Below are 5,309 nucleotides of genomic sequence, written 5' to 3' on the forward strand. Positions count from 1 at the left end.
GTGTTTGGACATTGGAGGGGCTTGTGGAAAAAACAAAATTTGGCTTGGGAAAAAATGACTATTTTGTTTTTTCTTGCTATAGCTCCCCGCATGTCATTTGATCACAAAAACTTGCAAGCACCTTGTGCACCCAAGCCACTTTGATGCTAAATTTCATATTTTTTTTTAAAAAAATCCTATTTTATTTTAAATTTATTGTTCACAAGCCTGAAGATTAATTGTTTTTCCTCGCCACGAGGTCCTCGAATGTCCAAATAGCATGAAAATTTGCACACACCTTGGGAACATGAGTATCTTCGATCTCACAAAATTTTAGATTTTTTAGATTTTTTTGCTATTTTTTTCAGGACGGTCAAAGCTATTTGACTGGACGGTAACGGTGCAAAAGGGCATTTCTATAAGGGCACCTAACGGTGGAGGGGCAAATTTGAGCAGGCTTTCAAATTAGGGGTATATCTAATTAGGTGGTTCGAGTTAGGGACAGAAATGAAAATGGCCCTTAAAATAAAGATGACCCTTGAGTCCGCTGAACCCAAGGGAAAAAGAGGCTAGGTGGCAAATGGTAAAACCAAGGTCGGGCACTGCTGGAGGAGTTTTATTCAAGGCGAACTGTCAAGGGGTTCCCATTATAACCCAACCGTGTAAGGAACGCAAAAATCAAGGAACATAACACCGGTATGACAGAAACTAGGGCGGCAAGAGTGGAACAAAACACCAGGCATAAGGCCGAGCCTTCCACCCTTTACCATGTATATAGATGCATTAAAATAGACAAGATATAATAATGATATCCCAACAACAAACATGTTCCAACAAGAAAAATTCCAATCTTCACCTGCAACTAGCAATGCTATAAGAGGGGTTGAGCAAAGCGGTAACATAGCCAAACAACGGTTTGCTAAGACAAGGTGGGTTAGAGGTTTGACATGGCAATATGGGAGGCATGATAAGCAAGTGGTAGGTATCGTAGCATAGGCATAGCAAAAGAGTGGGCATCTAGCAAGCAAAGATAGAAGTGATTTCGAGGGTATGGTCATCTTGCCTGCAAAGTTCTCCGAGTTGACGTTAGCTTGATCCTCGTAAGCGTACTCAACAGGTTCCTCGATCACGTACTTGTCTCCTGACTCTACCCAAAGCAAGAACACAAGCAAAGGGAGACACAATCAACCACGTGCAATGCACAAACAACATGATGCAAAACATGGCATGATATGCGGGATGTGATATGCAATGCATATGCATGCTTCAGAAAAGAAAGATTGAACCTGGGCTCAACTTGGAAAACCAAGAGTGCCGCTGGAAAGATAAGTTGATTTCGGTCGAAATCGATATAAAGATCACCGGAATCGGATGCACGGTTTGCAAATGGCAAGCAAAACAAATATGGCACCGATCTGCGATTAACAGCACGAGGCCATCTAAATGCATCAAGAACAACAAGCTACTGCACTCTATCATAGCAAAAAAATGGATGGCAGGGATCCACTCAAGATGCTTGACAAAAGATGAACACTGAGCAATGGCTAATTCACTCAATAGCAGGTTCAAACAAGCATGACAAAAGTGCAAAAGATATCAGGTTACACACACATAGCATGAATTTAACATCAGGAAGCAAAGTTTAGAGCATGATAACAACATGCTACAGGAACATATCATGGCAAAGCAAGGCATGGCATGAAGCTACTCAAAGCATACAACAAAAGTCCCTCACTAACCATAAGCCAAAAGGTATCAGAAAATACAGTGGCAACCATGTGAACATAGCAACTTTCGTTAACAGATTCAGACTTAGTAGAAAACTGGAACATGGCACACATATATTAAGCAGGCATGTTTGCGAGCTCGATGCACTCGCCACAAGGCATTGCATGACAAACTAATCATACACCCAGCAAGTAGACATGGCATAGAAGCTAAGCATGGCAAGAACAGTCTCATAGCATGCAGGGATCAACTACAACAAGCTCGGCAAAAATGCTTAACACGTAAACATTCTGCCAGGAACATTTTATAGCAAAAGTAGAGCTCGATTGAGTCAAGCTAGGGTGCTCCAAAATTGCAAAAAAGACATGGACGGATAGAGAACAACAATATCTACAAAACATCCTTACTGATCATGCTCAAAAGAGGCATGGATCACTCTATAGCAACAAGAATACATGGCATAAAAATATTAACAGGGCAAAGACTTAGAAGATTTCTATGTCTCTGAAATCAACAACATTAGGAGATCTACTTTGCATGCTTGTGCTAGTCACCACAAATATCACCAAAATACATGGCATACACCCTTGTAAAGATGGCATGGCATACTTCAAATACTGATAAGAATCTGAAACTAACATTGCATAGCACTCTTGCAAAAACATTGTGGGCATCAAGATGAGCTCAAATGCACATGGTGCAATGGAATGAAATGAAGTACTCGTCGAGACGAACAATTTGACATGCTACACGTCCAAAACGGAGCCACGGAGATGAAGTTATGATGCGATGAAAATGCTAAAAAAGTATGCAAAACAGGGGACGAAGTCAACCCTAATAGACCCGGATTTGGATCTAAGGCGGCGCACTGAACGAGGTTCGTCGGAGAGGGAGCTCGCGGTCGCCGGACTTGCCGGAGAGAGCTCGGGGGAGCCGTACTTGGCGAGGACGGCGTCGAAGTGGCCGCCGAGGCGGCCGGCGCGGCGAGGCGACGCTGTCGGCGGGGAGGCTCCGGCTGGACGCGTGGTGGCGGCTGCGGACGGCGTCGGTGGTCGGCGCCGGCACAGGAAGGAGCTGGGCGGCGCCGGTGGGCGCGGACGGTGGCGCGGCGGAGTCGGGCGGCGGGGCCGAGGCGCGGGTGGCGCGGGGCGGCGATGGGCTCCGAGGGCCCGCCCTGGGCTCAGCGGGCCTTGGCGGCGGTGGGGCACTGCGGTGCCACGTGGCGCACAGAGAGTGGCGGCGGCGAGGTTGTCCGACGGTGGCTGACGCGTCTAGCCACGCGGAGGTGAGGGGAGCTAGGGTTAGGGTAGAAATGACCCGAAATTTCGGGGAGGAGTGCCTTTTTATACGTAGAGGGAGCTAGGAGGCTCCAAATTGAGCAGGGTTTGCGGCCACATGATCGTGATCGAACGGCCTAGATGATGGAGGGGTTTATGTGGGTTTTGGGCCACTTTGGAGAGGTGTTGGGCTGCAACACACACGAGGCCTTTACGGTCCCTCGATTAACCGTTGGAGTATCAAACGAAGTCCAAATGGCATGAAACTTGACAGGCGGTCTATCGGTAGTAAACCAAGGCCGCTTGGCAAGTATCGGTCCAATCTGAAAACTTTTAACACCCGCACATGAAAAGAGGTAAAAGGGGACACCTGAGGACATAGGAGCACCGGAATGCAAAACGGACAACGGGGAAAATGCTCGGATGCATGACACGAACACGTACGCAAATGCGATGCACATGATGACATGATATCAGATGCATGACAAAGACAAAAGCAACACGAAGAAAAAAAACCAACAACGAGGAAATATCATAACTTAGTGCCGGAAATGGCAAGAGTTATAATGCGATGAAGATGCTAAAAAAATATGCAAAACAGAGGACGAAGTCAACCCTAATAGACCCGGATCTGGATCTAAGGCGGCGCGCTGAACGAGGTTCGCCGGAGAGGGAGCTCGAGGTCGCCGGACTTGCCGGAGAGAGCTCGGGGGAGCCGGACTTGGCGAGGACGGCGTCGAAGTGGCCGGCGAGGCAAGGTGACACGGTGGCGGGCGCGGACGGTGGCGCGGCGGAGTCGGGCGGCGGGGCCGAGGCGCGGGCGGCGCGGGGCGGCGATGGGCTCCGAGGGCCCGCCCTGGGCTCGGCGGGCCTTGGCGGCGGCAGGGCACTGCGGTGCCACGTGGCGCACAAAGAGTGGCGGCGGCAAGGTTATCCGACGGTGGGCTGACGCGTCCGGCCGCGCGGAGGTGAGGGGAGCTAGGGTTAGGGTAGAAATGACCCGAAATTTCGGGGAGGAGTGCCTTTTTATAGGTAGAGGGAGCTAGGAGGCTCCAAATTGAGCACGATTTGTGGCCACGCGATCGTGAACGAACGGCCTAGATGATGGAGGGGGTTTATGTGGGTTTTGGGCCACTTTGGAGAGGTGTTGGGCTGCAACACACACGAGGCCTTTACGGTCCCTCGGTTAACCGTTGGAGTATCAAACGAAGTCCAAATGGCACGAAACTTGACAGGCGGTCTATTGGTAGTAAACCAAGGCCGCTTGGCAAGTATCGGTCCAATCCGAAAACTTTTAACACCCGCACATGAAAAGAGGTAAAAGGGGACACCGGAGGACATAGGAGAGCCGAAATGCAAAACGGACAACGGGGAAAATGCTCGGATGCATGACACGAACACGTACGCAAATGCGATGCACATGATGACATGATATGAGATGCATGACAAAGACAAAAGCAACACGAAGAAAAAAACCCGACAACGAGGAAATACCATAACTTAGTGCCGAAAATGGCAAGAGTTGGAATACAAATATGGCAAGTTACATACGGGGTGTTACAACACTCCACCACTATGAAAGGATCTCATCCCGAGATCTAGGACTGGAAAAACTCCGGGTACTCAGAACGGAGGAGGTCCTCGCATTCCCATGTGGCTTCACGGTCAGAATGATGTGGCCACTTGACTTTCAGGAATTTGATAGACTTGTTGCGAGTCTTGTGCTCAGTTTCTTCAAGAATAGCAACGGGATGCTCATGATAAGACAGGTTTTCTTGGAGATCAATCTCTTCAAAGTTGATGGTGCGGCCGGGAGTCTTGAAACACTTGCGGAGTTGAGACACATGAAACATGTCGTGCACTTTTGAAAAGTTGGATGGAAGCTCAAGTTCATAGGATGCACACAACAATCATGGTTAAAATTACAAAAGTCCAAATACTGATAAGAATCTGAAACTAACATTGCATAGCACTCTTGCAACAGCATTGTGGGCATCAAGATGAGCTCAAATGAACATGGTGCAATGGCATAAAATGAAGTACTCGTCGAGACGAACAATTTGACATGCTACACGTCCAAAACGGAGCCACGGAGATGAAGTTATGATGCGATGAAAATGCTAAAAAAATATGCAAAACAGGGGACGAAGTCAACCCTAATAGATCCGGATCTGGATCTAAGGCGGCGCGCTGAACGAGGTTCACCGGAGAGGGAGCTCAAGGTCGCCGGACTTGCCGGAGAGAGCTCAGGGGAGCCGGACTTGGCGAGGACAGCATCGAAGTGGCCGGCGAGGTGGCCGGCGCGGCGAGGCGACGCGGTCGGCG

Source organism: Triticum dicoccoides, chromosome 4A (genome assembly GCF_002162155.2).
Source record: "Triticum dicoccoides isolate Atlit2015 ecotype Zavitan chromosome 4A, WEW_v2.0, whole genome shotgun sequence".
NCBI lineage: Eukaryota > Viridiplantae > Streptophyta > Magnoliopsida > Poales > Poaceae > Triticum > Triticum dicoccoides.